Source organism: Peromyscus maniculatus, chromosome 22, assembly GCF_049852395.1.
Source record: "Peromyscus maniculatus bairdii isolate BWxNUB_F1_BW_parent chromosome 22, HU_Pman_BW_mat_3.1, whole genome shotgun sequence".
NCBI classification, from domain to species: domain Eukaryota; kingdom Metazoa; phylum Chordata; class Mammalia; order Rodentia; family Cricetidae; genus Peromyscus; species Peromyscus maniculatus.
Window position 1 is genome coordinate 18,926,785 of NC_134873.1, and position 17,469 is coordinate 18,944,253.

Consider the following 17,469-nt stretch of genomic DNA (forward strand, 5'->3'; position numbering starts at 1 on the left):
GTCCTCCCTTCCTTGAGTGTGGCCGCCATGTCTGCTCTGTGCCCGTGAAACCCATGGGGACTTAGCTTGGATAGTCACATGGCAAGGGAACGCAAGTCTACTGGGTTTTATCTTTTCAAACTTAAGGACACAGATCGACGAAAGGCAGCCCAGTGTAACAGCTCATGGTCATTCTTGAGTGTAAGTTGTGAAGCCGTTTCTTCTACATATGTCTGCAGTTCATATGAGATGGATTTTTGTCGTGTGGTGTGATATTGAATTAGTCACACACACACACACACACACACACACACACACACGCACGCACGCACGCACGCACGCGCGCACGCACGTACACACACATGTACATGCACCTACGCACACCAATCTGCATTTGAACAATAACTTGCTTCCAAAGTCATTTTTTTGCAGAATAATTCATTTCCCCCATGTCCTATTGTTAGTGCTATCATTGTCAAAATTAAAATTTCCAGAGCCGAGGAGATGTAGTTGAGCATTCACATAGCATGTGCAGGCTCTGGGTCAGGCCTCTGATACTGCATAAATAAGAAAAAAGTCGTTTCCAAACGTACACAGACTGATGATCTTTATTCTGTCCTTTGGCCAAATTGGCTATCATCCCTCTGCCAGAAATCACCCTATCTCAGTTACCATAGAGACAGTAATATGTTTTAGGACTCTCTTCTCTATTCTTGTCCTCTCTTGTTTCCTACAAATTTTATGATCAGCTTATTGGATTCTTCTAGGAATTTTGTTCAGGTTTTTACTGATTTTTTTGAACCCAAAGATCAAATTGGAGAGAATTGACATTTTTATAATACTTAATGTTCTATTCTGCAAACATGACCTTCACTTAAATGCTTTTTTGTGCCTTTAAGTAAAGTTTTATGGTTTTGACCTAGAAAAAGTGTTATAGCCGGGCGTTGGTGGCGCACGCCTTTAATCCCAGCACTCGGGAGGCAGAGCCAGGCGGATCTCTGTGAGTTCGAGGCCAGCCTGGGCTACCAAGTGAGCTCCAGGAAAGACGCAAAGCTACACAGAGAAACCCTGTCTCGAAAAACAAAAAAAAAAAAAAAAAGAAAAGGTGTTATATATGTTAGATTAGTCTCTTTATTGAGATTTTGGGGTGGTTTATTTTTTTTTGAGCAGGGGAGCATCTCACTATATAGTCCAACTTGACCTTCCGCCCTCTTCTAGCCCAGGCTACCCTTAGTCTTCTGAGTGTGGGGTTGGAGTGTCTCACTTGACCAGATTGATTCCTAAGAACTCTACATATTTTGTTGCAGTTACTAATAGTTTTTTTTCCCTGCAAAATTCTGAAAATATATTTAGTATTTCATAAAAAACCTTACGTATATAATTTCTGTGAATTTGGGAAATGTCTTATCATGACAGTGGGCTCTTTTTTGAATTATGTTTGTAAGCAGTTGCTTGCAGTATGTGGAAATATTGATGACTTTTGTATTTTAGTATACTGTGTACTTAGCTTTCTTAACTTGCTCATTGCTTCTGATAATTTGTATTCAAATTTCTCTTTAGAGTTTTCTGTAAATAATTTTATAATCTACAAATAGTGATGACTTTGTTTTTTTCTACTTTTAGACTTTCAGAAATTAATCATGCCTTTTTGGGGGCAAAAGGTTTTACTATGATGACTAGAAACCTCCATACAATACTGAATAGAAAGGGTGTAATAGGCATGCATGCACTCATTCATTCTTCATTTATTCATTCATTTTCTGTATAGCCCTTACTGTCCTGGATCTCACTCTATAGATAGACCGGGCTGTCCTTGAACTCACAGAGATCCACCTGCCTCTCCCTCCTGAGTGCTGGGATCAAAGGCGTGCACCACCACTGCCAGGCACAATAGGCCTTCTTATGTTATAGTAATCTCAAAGAGAATGCTTGCGGCTGTCACATAGTAGAGATGGTGTAGGTTTTACAGACTTAATCAGGTTAATCAGCTTCTTTTTTTAATCTCTGTTTCCAGAGAGTGCTTCATTTTGGTGATGAACAGATGCCAAATTGTGTCAGATTTTTCTGTTTTGAGATGATTGTATGATTTTTTTCCCTTTAATTAATGTTGTGAATTACATTAGTTGGGGGATAACTGTGTGTTTGTGATGCTCGGGATTAAACCCAGGACTTCCCACACATGAGGCAAGTGCTCTACCCCTGGGCTACATTCCCAGCCCTATTTTTAAGAAATCACTCTTACATTCCTGGAACAAACCTAAGTTGGCTATTCAAAGCACAGTTGAATTTTGTCTGGCAATGTTTTGTTAGGGTTTGGCACTGTTTATAAGTGAATCTGGACTTCAGTTTTCCTTGTCGTCCCCCCCCACACACACACACACTTTTTTTCTAATAACTAAGAAAGGCTTTATTCTAAGACAAAACAGTTAGCATTGCTATATAGCCAGATTTCATAGTGTGTGTTCATTTAAAAAACATCTTTGAATGGTATAAGTACGTGTCTTATCGGTGTGTATGTATGAGGACACACGCACATGTGTGTGCATGACTGGACAGCAGAGATCAATGTTGACTGTCTTTCTCAGTTGATTTCCCCTTTATTGGGTTTGAAGACAAGGTCTCTCTCCCTAGAGCTTATTTAGCTAGACTAACCAGCTAGTGAGCTTCAGAGACCCACCTGTCTCTTCCCTCTCCACCACCTCTAGAGTTACAGATGCGGGCTGCCACACCCAGCTTTCCACATGGGTACTGGGGATCCAGGCTCAGGTTCTCGTGGGTACATAGTAAGCAAGTGGTTTACCTACTGGGCCCTTTCCCTTGCCCCCTAGTGGGTTTTATAAGAGAAATATTGAGCTAGGGAGATGGCGCAGCTGGTAGAGTCCTCTTTCTGCAAGCGTGTGGACCTGAGCTCGAGCTCCAGAAACCATGTTAAACACGGAGCGTGGTGGCTCACGCCTGCAGTCCTAGCGCTTGGAAGATCAAGACAGGTGGCTCCCTGGGGCTCACTAACCAGCCAGCCTGGCCTAATGGGCAAGCCCCAGGCCCTAGTGAGAGACCCTGTCTCCAAAAAAGAACAATACCCAGTATTGAACTCTGACCTCTGCACGGACACAAACACACATACAAACACACACTCAAATAATAACTATAGTAACAATTTGAAAAACTGCTCAGATATCAGCTCAAAGCTGGAACTATTGAGGAACAGCTAAAACAGCTCAGCAGGCGAAGGCACTTGCCACCCGAGTTCGATTTCTGGGTCCAACATGGTGGAAACAGAGAACCAGCTCTTACAAGTTGTTTTTTGACCTCCACATACGTGACCTGCACACATGCATCTCTCTTTCTGCTCTCCTCCGAAACACAAATAAACAAATTATTTTGTGTCTGCACTTAAGTGGAAATGCATGACAAAAAATAAGGCGATATAAGACAGGTAGACTTTAAGACCTCTTCTGGCTGGGTGGTGGCGGCTCACACCTTTAATCCCAGCACTCAGGAGGCAGAGGTAAGTGGATCTCTGTGAGTTCGAGGCCAGCCTGATCTACAGAGTGAGATCCAGGACAGCCAGGGCTGTTACACAGAGAAGCTCTGTCTTTAAAAGAAAGAAACAAAAGCAAACAAACAATGTCCATTCTAATGCACTCTTGCTCAGCTTTCTAGAATTAAAGTAATTAGCAGGTGATTTTTACAAAGAATGTTAATATCAAGGCAAACTTCTAAACAGTGCATTTGTATCCTCTGAAGCCAGATTTCACAGACACTTGCGGTCCCATGGAAACAGGGATTGAGGCTGGTTTACTCATGATTGCCCAGGAACTCTCGCTTCCTCACCTCTCCATCTCCGTCAGCCTCCTGCATCGCGGGCTGCAGCACCTCATTGATCACATTCTTGCTGAACTCAGCATGCACTTCAGGTTTATAAATGGCGGCTTCCCGGCGTCGGCATCACCGGAGTGGGAAAGCTTTCAGGGTTTCTGTCTCCCTCAGACATTTTCTGAGTCATCTGTGTCGAAGTCACTAGAAGTCACTTTTCCTGTCCTTCATCCATTTTGCTTATTATTTTCTCAGCTTCTGTCTTGGGTCCAAGGTCCAGGGCTCTCATAGATGTCTTTAGTGCCCTGAAACTAGAGTTACAAACAGTTGTGAACCACTATGGGGGTACTGGGAATCAAGCCCAGGTCCTCTGCAAGAGCAGCCAGTGCTCTTAACCACTGAGCCGTCTCTCCAGCCCTGGTCACTGAACCCTGTCCTCTTCCTGATGTGGCCATTTGAATTAATCTGTGTTCTCTGCTTTTCTCCGTCACTGGTCCTTTTAATACGTTTATTCAGGAGCTGGTCACGCCTAGTCAGTCGGGGCTGCTGGAGCCCTGGCTTCTGTCTAGAAACCCTGGTACAGTAGGACTTTTACAGAAGCTCAAGTATACCATGAACCTTTATCCAAACTTCCAAAATAGGTGATTCGTATGAATGCATAAAAACATATACAGAAGATAACCAACAAACAGACATTCGTGGCTACCCTTCGGGAAACAAAAGGTAAAATACATTCTGCCTAATTTGACATGCCACTTCAGAATTAAATTTTAATATTGTACCTTGTAACTGGTGTAGATCAGGGCCTTCATATTTATTTACTGTGTGTGTGTGTGCGCGCGTGTGTGCGTGCGTGTGTGTGTGTGTGTGTGTGTGTGTGTGTGTGTGTGTGTGTGAGAACATATGCCGTCTGTGTGCCTTGTGGAAGTCTAGGGTGATTTTAGGGAGTTGGTACTCTCCTTTCAGCATTTACATCCTGGGGCAGGCATCACACAGGTACCTTTTCCCACTTAGCCATCCCACTAACGATAAATGTCTGTTAAAGATGTCTAAGATTGTACTTGAAAGAATAGCTTCCTTGTGTTAAATATCCTTTAGCCGTGTGCCTTTGGCCTTCTCTGAACTAAATACCAAGGAGCTTAGGGATTTCTTTAAATCTCCTGAGAGTTTCTTGATGAACCAGTTTCATGGTTTCTGATCAGTTTCACAATTGTCCCATTGTATTCAGAAGAACTCTCCTGTTTACTTTGAAGCTTTGGAAAATAATGTCTCATATTTGGCCTAATATGCAAACTAATTCTGTAACAAGATGTTTTTACCTTATGGTCTGTCATTATCTTAGTGCCAAGCTAGGAAATGCACTCGTGAAGAATGGCATTTATGATGAAGCCAGAGATGACTAGGAATTAGCTGTGGAGGGTGCTGTGTCCTGACAGAAGAAGGCATTAGGACCAGAGCCATGATGCGCCAGAGGAGGCATGGGCCGCTGCAAGTTGATAGGCTTTATCCTGAAATGAAGATCTGTAGATAGGAAGACTTACCAAGTTTTCTATTTAAAAAAAAATTAAAAATAAAAACAAACAGAAACCCTACGGTCTATTATGTTGAAATGAGGAACAAGACAAGAAAGAACGAGGAGAGACCAGCTGAACAAGTGTTCCCTTGGACCATGGTGCTTTGGACTCCTGTGGCCATAGATCTTACAAAGACATTAGATATCTTAGGTTTAGGGCTTAGAGGATGCCTCAGTGTATACAGTGCTTGCTGTCTAAGCTTGAGGACCAGAATTCAGATCCCCAGACCCCACATAAAATCCAGGCGGGCCTAGCAGCTGCCTGTAATCTCAGAACCCAGGAGGCATAGCTAGAATCCCCAGGGCAAATGGGCCAGCGAGACTAGCTGGAGCCGGTGAGCTCTGGGGTCAGCAAGAGACCTCGTCTCAACCAGGAAAGAGAACAGTGACTAAGGCAGGAGGATTGCTGTGAGTTCTAGACCAGCCTACCTTATAGAGTGAGATTTTTGTCATTTAAAAGGTATATGTAAGGCTGGGTGGAGAGATAGAAGCAGGAGGATCTCTGTGAGTTCAAGCTCAGTCTGGTCTACACATCAAGTCCCAAGTCAGCCAGGGTTACCTATTGAGACTCTGTTTCAAAAAAATAAAAACAAAGAGGGTGTGTGGCAGAGATTGTTAAGGTCTTAGCTGGTAAAGTGCCTCCCATATAAGCATGAGGACCTGAGTTTGGATTCTCCAAACCCACGAGCAGCCAGACACAGTGACTTGTGCCTGTCACCAGCATGGGGGTGACAGGCACTTTCCTGAAGGTCATTGGCTACCCAGTCCCGCCAAATGGATGAGCTTCTGGTTCAGTGAGACCTTGTCTCGAAAAATTAAACCATAGAAAGACAGCTTGTGCCAACCCCTGGCCTGCCTACACACACACACACACACACACACACACACAAATGCACACAAAATTTTACATTTTCCTACTATTGCACAGAAAGATATAAAATTAAAATTCCAACCGAGGTGTGGTGGCACACTTCTACAATTCCAGCCCTTAGGAAGTGAAGGCAGGAGGGTCAGGAGTTCAAAACTACCCCCAGCTACCTTGTTTCCTGTAGCTGTAGCCGGCTTGAACTGCATGAGACCCTGTCTCAAAAAAAAAAAATAATAAACAAAAAAATTCAAATCTGCGGCAGGAATTTGGGGTGGACATTTAAGGTGACCGTGATACATAGAGTATTTGTGACTGTCTCCTTGTTCGCACAGAATGGGGATTTGTTCAGGTCTACAGATTCGGAGGTCACGTGTTGCTGCTGGGGACACCCAGCAGTCTAGACCTTCGCTTATTTAACTTGCGCAGCGACCCTTATGGTATAACTGTCACGAGCCTGTTGAAAAGCCAGGGACAGTCTTGGTGAGACTGAGTGACAGCCCCGTCATCACATAGGAACAGAGCAACGTTGTTGGGGCTTGTGTCCAGACCCAGCCTTCCGTTTCACCTGCTTCCTGTAGTGCTCAGAAGCCGTCGGCACAGAAACGGGGAGTTCCAGAATCCAGGGGGAACCCCGAGTAACCGTAACTTGGTTGGTTAGCAGTGGAAGGAAGCGATGGGATAAGACAGAAGGAAAATGAAGACCTCAGTTTGCTTTCTTGTAAGCTGGTGCTATCAGTCTGTCAATTACCTCAGGATACTCTATAAGAACAATGCATGTGGAACACTTGGAAGAGGTTAGGATTTCCTAAGGAACTTAAAAGCTTTTGAAATCTTTTCCTCAAGTAAGTAGAATCATCACAAAAATATGTACTCCAGAAGGCTTTGGCTTACTCTCTGCCGAATTCTAAGCGTGTGAAATAGTGCCCAGAGCAATGTAGGCATTTAAATATATTGAAGAATAAATGAATGAGTAGCACAGTACATGCCTTTTTGTGTTATAAAAGTCCTAATGGTCACGTCCCTATAGGTCCCCAAAGCCTTTTTGTGTTATGGAAGTCCTAATGGTCACGTCCCTACACGTCCCCAAAGCCTCCACTAGATGGCGGCTATAATTCCTGATGTTCCTTGGGGGTGGTTGAGACTATCAAGTAAACAAGGTTTCTAAAATCTCGAGGCTTATATTCAAAACAAAATAATTTGTCTATCAGCACTCTCTCAGCTTTTCTTCTAAGTCTCTGAGAGAAATTAGTGTGTCTTTGATCAAAATATTTTCGTACAACTTGCAGCTCTTGATGCCTTTGATAAACCTTCTGCTGTTATAGTTCAGGCAATTTGCTCTTGCTCAGGGTCTAATTATCTAACCACACAGCCCTGAAACCTAATTTCTCTAATTAGAGGTTACTCGCCGTTTCACTTCAGCTTGTGGCTATTTATTTCTGACAGGAAGCAAAACTAGCTGGTGTCGCTTCATGTCTGTATTATTTTCATACTCCAGCAAGAAGAGCAGGGCCATACATCCTTCTATGTGTAACTGGGGATCATTGCATTTTTTAACAGGCAGGGCTGACATGCGCCCTCCTACAAGAGAAAGCCAGCCGATAGATGGTCCACAGTCTAGGAATGACTTTCCTATTTTTCAACCATTAAAGATAATGTAGTATATGTGGACACACTTATGTACATGCATGTGAAGACCAGAGGTCAGTGTCAGGTGTGTGTGTGTGTTTAATTACTCCGTACCTTATTCTTTTCTACTACATTCATTGACTTCGTGTGTAGGGGGAGTGAGTGTTTGTACACGCCAGCCACAGTGGGTCTGTGGAGGTCAGAGGATATCTTATGAGAGTTGATTCTCTCTACCGTGTGGGTACTGGGCATTGACCCAAGGTCATCGGGTTTGGCAAGAAGTGTTCACCCACTGAGGCCTCTCACCGGGCTTCTACCTTATTTTTTTGAGACAAGGTTGCTCGCTGAACCCAGAGCTTGTTCATTTGACCACCACGCTTTAAGGATCCTCCTGTCTCTGCCTACCTCAACGTTGCAGGCATGTACCACCACTCACGGCTTCTTCCATGGACTCAGCAGTTACCGTGCCAACTGAGCCACCTCCCCAGCCCTTAGAGATAAATCTTAATTTATCTTTAGATAAATTTTAGTAAAATTTAATTTTATTAAATTATTTATAGAATAAAGAGAAGTTTTCGTAAAAAGAATGCCTAACCAGGTGTAGTAGCTCATGACTGGAATCCAAGCAATCCAGAAATGAAATCAGGAGGATTGCGGAATGATTGAAGCCAGCTGTGGTGATGTAGGCCAGACTGTGATGTACAGATGCACAGAAGTCAGAGAGTGTGGGTGCATGTCTCCTCGGGTGCGCGCTACTTTATTTACTGAGGCAAAGCCTCTTGCTTGTGGTATTGTATTCCCCCAAATATTGTCCGTGCTAATAAACTTATCTGGGGTCAGAGACAGAACAGCCACAATATTAAACATAGAATATAGGCAGTGGTAGCACACGCCTTTAATCCTAGCATTCCAGAGGCAGAAATCCATGTGTTCAAGGATACAGACAGGCATGGTGACTCATCACACCTTTAATCCCAGGGAGTGGTGGTAGAAAGCAGAAAGATATATAAGGCGTGAGGACCAGAAACTAGAAGCATTGGGCTAGCGGCATTTGGCCTGGTTAAGCATTTGGCCTGGTTAAGCATTCAGGCTTTTGAGCAGCAATTCAGCTGAGACCCATTCTGGATGAGGACTCAAGAGGCCTCCAGTCTGAGGAAACAGGACCAGCTGAGGATCCGGTGAGGTGAGCTAGCTGTGGCTTGTTCTGGCTCTCTGATTTTCCAGTGTTCACCCCAATAACTGGCCTCAGGTTTGATTTTATTAATAAGAACTGTTAAGATTCCTGCTACACTTGCTGAACTGGGAACTTTCCAAGGATCCATTGTCTTCAGCTCCCAAACACTGGGGTTCCAGGTGGACCGCCACACCCACCTGGTTTTTCTGTGAATTCTGGGGTTTTTACTCTCTCATGCTTGCATGGCAAACATTTTTCCCAACCAGACATCTCCCCAGCCCCATGATCTTTTTTTTTCAAGACAGGGTTTCTCTGTGTAGCTTTGTGCCTGTCCTGGATCTCGCTCTGTAGACCAGGCTGTCCTCGAACTCACAGAGATCCGCCTGCCTCTGCCTCCCAAGGGCTGGGATTACAGGCGTTGCGCCACTGCCGCCCGGCTATCCCCCCATGATCTTCTTGGGCCTCTGATCATACAGTCTCTGCCTGTCAACTATTGGCTTCACAGGCGTGGACCACCATACCTTGTTCATGTAGTGCTGGGAATCAAACCCAGTACTTCGTTTCTCCTACGAAAGCACTCTGCCGACAGGGTGGTATCCACAGGCACTGGATCTTGTTTATAGCTGTTTTCAGTTACAGTGGCAGAATAGAGTTGCTGTAACTGACGCACCCTAACCCTAACATTCATTGTCTGATTCTTCATAGAAAAATCTTGCCATCCTCTGCTTTTAAGGAAGCATGAATGAAAACTGACAATTTTGAACACTTGGTGCTTCTTCATAGTCTTCTTTCTGAACGCTTATGACCTTTGGTTCTGTGGTGCAGCTCGACGTTCCCAGTTAACAGAAGTCTTACGTTTTGCTCTAATGATTTTGAAAATGGTGCCCTTGGTAGCACGATTTGGAACTCAACAGTGCTCCATCAAGCACCCAACATTTCGGGCTTATACCATTTGACCTGTTTGTAACATGAATCTTAAAAGGCCTTATTAATAAAAACAAACTTGCCACTGGGTATTGGGGTGAACGCTGGAAGATCAGAAAGGCAGAACAAGCCATAGCCACCTCACCTTGCCAGTTCCTCAGCAGATCCTGTTTCCTCAGACTGGAAGCCTCTGTGTCCTCATCCGAATGGATCTCAGCTGAACTGCTGCTAAAAGCCTAAATGCTTAACCAGCCGAGTTCCTGGTCCTCACATCTTACATACCTTTTCTGCTTTCTACCATCACTTCCTGGGATTAAAGGCGTGTGTCACCATGCCTGGCTGTTTCCAGTGTGGCTTTGAACTCACAATGATCCAGAGGATCTCTGCCTCTGGAATGCTAGGATTAAAGGCATGTGCTACCACTGCCTAACCTCTATGTTTAGTATTATGGCTGTTCTGTTCTCTGACCCCAGATAAGTTTATTAGGGTACACAATATTTTGGGGAACACAATATTACCACACCTGCTGAAAGAAGAAAAGTTGCTTTTATTTCCCCTTTTCATACAGCCTAGAGTGGACAGCTGGCATGACATGACTCTCAGGCCACATTACAGCTGATTCTGACCTGTCTCCACAGCGTTGAGATGGCTTTGAAGACCTAGCAGTTCATACAGGGCTCATTAGAGGCTGAGTTCCAGACAGTCCTGTCCTGGCAGCTGATCAGGCTGAAGGTCCCTAAATCATTGTCTTCTAAGTTTAGAGTTGGCCTGCTGGTCCCAAAACTCTACCTTCCCAACAAGACTGAACACAGAAGATAGTGAACTAGCATAGTTCTAGAAATAGGAGGAAGATTTAGCCTGAGTGTGTGTATGTGTGTAGGGGTGGAGGAACTTGCATACACTCACAAACCCATACCTGTGAGTGTATATCTGTGTTACTTCTGTGTGTGTGTGTGTGTGTGTGTGTGTGTGTGTGTGTGTGTGTGTGTAACAGAGAGATGGCCGCATGAACAGCAAAGTATTCATTGTGGTGCGTTAAGGAGACCCAACTTTATGTAGTACAGTAAAACTAAGAGCTGCCAGGGCTTAATCCTAGGAAGGTATTGTTTACAAGCAGCCGGGTCTCACCCTGCTCTTGGGATCTTCTCAGATATTAACACCGGATCGCACAAAACCATCTACTTTTAAACTCTAAATCTCACATGGCCACAAATTATGCCTTGGCTTCTTAAAAAACTTCTTTTGACATTTAATTTTTTTTTTAAAATTTATATGTGTGGGTGTTTGCCTGCATGCACGTCTGCACATGTGCACATGTGCACTCAGAGGCTAGAAGAAGAGGGGTTAGGTCCCTTGAAACTAGAGTTACAGAAGATTGTCAGCCGCCATAAGGGTGCTGGGAATTGAACCTGGGTATTCTGGGAGAGCCGCCAATGCTTTGAACTGCTAAGTAATCTCTCCAACCTTTTGCTTTCTCTTTTCAAGTGTGTGTGTGTGTGTGTGTGTGTGTGTGTGTGTGTGTGTGTGTGTGTGTGTTATATAAACCTGCATATGGGTGTGTGCATGTAGGTGTGTTTACGCATTTGTGTGTGCATATGGAGAGTAGAGGTTAATGCCAGGTGTCTTCCTTAGTTGTTCTCCACATTAATTCTCAGCTAGACTGGCTAGTGAGCTCCAGGGATCTGCTTATCTCCTGGTCCAGCCCCAGGACTGGGGTTACGGAAGTGCTGTCGTGCTCAGTTTTTACATGAGTGCTGGGAATCTGAACTAAGTTCCTCATCACCAGGGGATCCTTTTGCCTTTTGGCCTCTGTGGGTACTCTACACCCATGGTATACAGACATCCATAGAGACAAACACCCATACAATTAAATTTAAAAAAAAAAAACTTTAAAACACATTATCATCTTAAAGAATTTTAAGTATGTAGTTCATAAGTAAAGAATATTTACATACCATAAAATTTGCTCACTTTGGCAAGTTACATTACTTTTCCTAAATTTACATCATTTTATAACCATCACTACCATCTGGTTTTAGATATTTCCATCATCCAAAGAAGTTTCTCTCATTTATTATAAATTGCGGCTCACAGTTCCAGCCCTGCCTTAGTTACTTTTCTATCACTGCAAAGAGACACCATAATCGAGGAAACGTACAGAAGAAAGACCTTATTGGGGCTCACGGTCCCAGAGGATTAGAGTCCATGACCATCATGGCAGAAGGCAGGCAGGCAGCTGTAGAGCTGGGGCAGAAGCGGAGAGCTCACATCTCATTTGCAAGCACACAGCAGAAACAGGGGCTAGCTGGGAATGGTGCAGGCTTTTGAAACCTCAAAGCCCACCCCCACTGACACCCCTCCTCCAACAAGGCCACACCTCCTAATCCTTCCCAAACAGTTCTACCAACCGAGGACCAAGCATTCAGACACATGAGCCTCTGGGGGCCATCCTCATTCAAACCACCACGAGCCCCAAGACAACTCCCAGTCTGTAGTAGTTTCTCTTTACCACTAAGAGTACATTCCAAGTCCCCTGGTGGGTGCCAGAAACTGCAGCGAGTATAAGTCACTTATATGTCTGTGTATGTGTGCCTATGCATATGTATGTGCATTTCACATGTATGGATTAGAGTCCATGACCATCATGGCAGAAGGCAGGCAGGCAGCTATACTTAAGGACTGGGGAGATAGCTTGGTGGGTAAAGTATTTGCTGGCAAGCCTGACAGTCTGGATTCTGAGAACCCAAATAAAAAGCCAGAGGCAGTAGCACAAGTGTCTATATATAGTACCAGCATGCCCCAAACAGAGAGCCGGAGAGAGACATGGCCGGATGATTGTAGGCCAGCCAGCTTAATACATGCAACAGTGAACAAGAACAGAGATCCCAACTCAAACAAGGCGGAAGGCATGACACACACACACACACACACACACACACACACACTAAAAGCAACCTACATTTAAAACTGTTCTTTTTAGGAGGAAGAAATTTGAGGAAAGGGAGGAGAATCGGGTGTAAGGGAGGGGGAGCATGTTCAACATACAACATATATTTGTAAGAAAAACTAATTCAAGGTTTTCTCTTTAATTATTTGTGTATGATTTGCCAGTGCAGGCATGTGGACGCCAGGCACACGTGTGGAGGCCAGAGGCTAGCTGTGCAGGGCGGGTCCTCTCTTCTCACAGTTGTGTGGCTTCTGGAAAATGAACTCAGGTTGTCGAGTTAGCATAGCCAGTGCTTTACCAGCTTAATCATCTCATCAGCCTGGAAAAAAATTTAATTAAAATTTAAATATATTAAGAGAACTGTTCTTTTGGGGTGCTCTCTGGTTCGCCCGTCAGAAGCCTGAGTCTTCTCTGAAGGATTGCCCTTAAAAACTTTAGCCTCAAATAATCTTCTCGGTAATCTTCCAAGGAACCTGAGCTTCCCCCCAAACCAGAAAAATACAAACTGGTGTGAATAAGAAGTAAAAGAAACCATGGTCAAGTCCCACAAAGAGTCTGGGTTGTCAAATATAAACTCAGAAAGTGTTGCAAAGAGTTTAAAATAAAACTGTAAAGGTAGCAGAAAACTTGGAGAAATCAAATCAAACTACTAAGAACTGAAAAAGTACTAGAAACCTCAATAAGAGAAAATACCCATCAATAAGGAGAGAATTAATGCACTGACGGATAAACCCAGAGTATTAGAATATAGAATGGCGAGACGGAGATGGAGGCGGAGAGCTTGAAGTTCTGACGTCCGAGTTAAAGAAAGTCAGCGGAGGGTTAGCCTTCCCGAAGCACAAAATGAAGTTAGAGGAAAAACAGTGGCAGATGTCAGCAAATTCCAGTGATTCTTTCAAAGAAGGGCTGGGCCACTGGATGTACTGTAGAGCTGCTTGGAGGGTCTGCAGCGGTGACCCTGCTTTAAAGAAGTCACTTATATGTCTGTGTATGTGTGCCTATGTATGTGTGTGTCTGAACTCTGACCTGGACCCCGGGCGAGACAGGGAGCTGTAACTCGGAATGTTGGTTATGTTTTGTCGGGCTAAGCATTGAGTGAATATCTGAACAGAAAACAAACTGGTCTACATTGAAATAAGTGTTACGTCTGAAGTCCGGGGTTACATGTCATCCAGCTTTGGCTTTAGCTTTTCCATGTCCCTTGCATTTCCATTGGAATCAGCCCACTGGGTTCTGCAGAAAAGGACACCTATGATGTTGATCAGAGATGCATTCCATCCATAGGTCAGTGCAGGGAGGTTTTTCCAACTCATGGACAAGAGGCATCTTTCCATTTATTTAGATTGTCTTTAATTTATAGTTTTAGAGTTTATGCAAGTCTTACACTTTGGTGAAGTTTATCATGGGCATTTTATTTTTTTTAGTGCTATTGTGAATGAATTTGTTTTTTAAATTTCATTTTGATTCTTTACAATTGATGTTTTGTTCATTGATCTTGTGTCCTGCAGCTGTGCTGAGCTCAGTTCTAATAGTCCTTTTGTGTGAGTTTTGAGGGTTTTCTACATGTGAGATCACGTCATCTGAAAATAGAGCTAGTCTTACGTCTTCTCGATCTGGATCTCTTATTTCTTTTTCTTATCTAATTGTATGGTGCCGCTGTGTGGTTTTGTTTGTTTTTGTTTCAGAAAGGAGCTCCCTGTGTATCCCAGGCTGGTCTCAAACTCACGATCCTCTGGTCACAGCCTCCTGAGTGCTGGAATTATAGTCGTGGAACCTTGTCTTCTGGGGGTGGCAAGGCATTATCGTCCTGAAATCAGAGCAACTGTAATTACTTCATGAGACCCTGGAAGGGTTGGGTCTGTTACATTAACGAGGAGAAGAAGGACGTCATCAGACCCTACCTGAGAGTCCGGCCACTCAGTCCGTCTTGTTTCATGCAATCTGGCCCCAGCTGCACTTAATTTGGGGAATGCTAGAGTATGCTGGGATAGATAGGGCTTTTCGGGATGCAGTTTCAGAAAAATCACACATGCTTTTGTAAGTAATTCCCATAAGTTCATGTTCACCTGGACGTGTGTGTGGGATCCTCTCTTTGGTCTTTGATAACCTGTCTGGGGTGGGTAGGTGTTTCTCCAGGAAAAGTCACACCACACGGGTGTGACTTCACCACCAGAGTGGTCTGGCAGGTGTTTGGTGTATATGCAGAGTACTGCTGCATCCAGGGGTCCAGGGATTCTCCGAAAGTTTTATCTAGTCATTATGACTTCTCCCACTCTGGAATATTTGCCCTCTCAAACGGCCTGCCTGACACCCTTCCTGAGTCTCCTGTCTAGACATTTGTCTCGTTAAGATTCAGTTCAGGTGAACCTTTCACTAGTTGGCACTTTAGGGTTTCAGATAGGATGTTGTTTGAAGTTGGTTAGAATGTTAAGTAGAATCATAAAAAATTCAGGTAGGAAGGAGACTCGTTATTTCACAGATTTGTTGTGGTTGCTGTTGTTGTTTGAGACAGGGCCTCTTGTAGCCCAGGCTGGCCTTTAAACCTCTGTGTAGCCAAGGATGTGTTCCATCCTGCCTAGCTGAACGGATATTTCTTGAGCTCCTACCATGTTCCAGTCGTGGTTTTAAGTAGGCAGTGTGAGTCAGATAAATGGAGAAGTGAAACCTGCCCTCGAAAGGTTGACAAGCTCCTGGGCCAGCAAGATGGCCCAGTAGATAAAAATGCCAGCTCCCAAGGCTGGCTAATGATCTGAGTTCAATCCTTGGGGCCCACACAGGGGAAGCTGAGGACCGACTCCTGCAAGTTACACCTTGACCTCATCCACGTGCAGTGGAAGTGCAAGGGTAGACACACTAAAACCACACAAATAAGTATAGCGAGGTTTACAAACTCTGAGTAAAAGCAGCTGATACATAAAACACTAGTTACACGCAGTTGCAAACGATAGTGAGTACTAAAAAAGAAAAATCTGGATGTTGGGAGAGAATACAGCAGGGACCACTCATTTAGACCGTGCAGTTAGGAAGGGTCGTCAGGTTCTTTACAGAGCAGTGGAACCTGCTAATCCACTGAAAGCCTTCAGTGGAGTCGGGATGGAGCGTCTTCCTGGAGTAGGAATGGAGTTAGGGACAGGTCCCGGAGGCAACCAGCCCCTCCACACAGGGCAGCTGGCCAGGCCCCAAGAGCTTCACTGTCCAGAGTCACTCTAGTTCCCACACCGGGAGAGAGCAGGCACAAAGCACAGGGTGGCCCTCCACCAGAAGGCCCCTGAGACAGTCAAATGTGGCTGACTCAGGACTGGCAGCACTCTGTGGGAGTTTGAAAATGGATCCAGTTCCCCCACACCACCCTTGGCCACCGCCCTCATTCTCCTGTGATACACTTCTGTTCTGAAGTCACGCTGTTTCAGGGGTGTTTTGTTAGGTGTTTTGTTTTTTGTTTCTTTCTGTCTCTCTCTCTCTGTACCTGCTTCCCCCCTCCCCGTGTGTGTGTGTGTGTGTGTGTGTGTGTGTGTGTGTGTGTGTGTGTTGTTGTTGTTGTTGTTGTTGTTGTTTGTGGGGGAGAGGGTATTTTGGTTGGCCTGGAACTCACTATATATAGCTCCAGTTGGCATGGAACTGGTAATGAGTCTCCTGCCTCTGCCTCCTGAATGGTGGGATTCCAGGTAAGAGTCACCATGCTGGACTACATTTTCTTAAATAGGAAAGTTGGTGTTTCAGCAGAAGTGCTGGCATACACTTTTAATCCCAGCACTTGGGAGACAGAGGCAGGTAGTTCTCCATGAGTTCAAGGCCAGTCTGGTTGAAATAGCAAGTTCCAGGCCAGCCAGAGCTACACAGTGAGGCTTTGTCTTAAGGGGGAAAAAATTGATATTTCTGTAAAGTGATAATAAACTTCCTCTTAAGTGTAATAAAGGAAGAAGAGCTGCATCCTGCAAAGGTTTTTAAAGTAAAATGGTGTGTTTCTGTGTATTTGGGATCTGCACCACTTTCTCAGAATGAATGATACTGGGTGTGCTGGCCCGTTCCTGTTGTTCCAGCACCGAGGAGGTGGAAGTAAAATGCTTTCTAATAGTTTCAGACCAGCTTGGCCTGCAGAGTGAGACTCTGTCTCAAAATCAGATCCCACACGCACAGGAAGTACTCTTGAGTGGTTCATTTGCTCATTGTTTCATCTCACAATTTGACCCTTTTCTCGAGCTAGAGCAGTGGTTCTCAACATGTGGGTCGTGACCCCTTTGGAGATGAACGACCCTTTCACGGTTTGGGGGGGTTTGAATATCAGATATTTACGTTACGGTTCATAACAGTAGCAAAGTTACAGTTATGAAGTAGCAACAAAATTATTTTATTTTCACCACAGCATGAGGAACTATCTTAAAGGGTCTTAGCATTAGGAAGGTTGAGAACCATTGAGCTAGAGAAAGACAGAAAGGTTCCTCTTCATGTCTCTGGATGCAGTGTGTAAGAAAGGTATAAGAAATAGTAAGGGGTGGCGCACACCTTTAATCCCGTCACTCGGGAGGCAGAGGCAGGAAGATCTCTGTGAGTTTAAGACCAGC

At 44.4% G+C, this 17,469-nt stretch overlaps 1 protein-coding gene across 11 annotated transcripts in view; it reads left to right on the forward strand.

The window, feature by feature from the left end:
• The window catches only part of Dtnb (dystrobrevin beta), a 212,287-nt gene that overhangs the window by 111,729 nt on the left and 83,089 nt on the right, over window positions 1-17,469 (forward strand). The window lies entirely within an intron of this gene.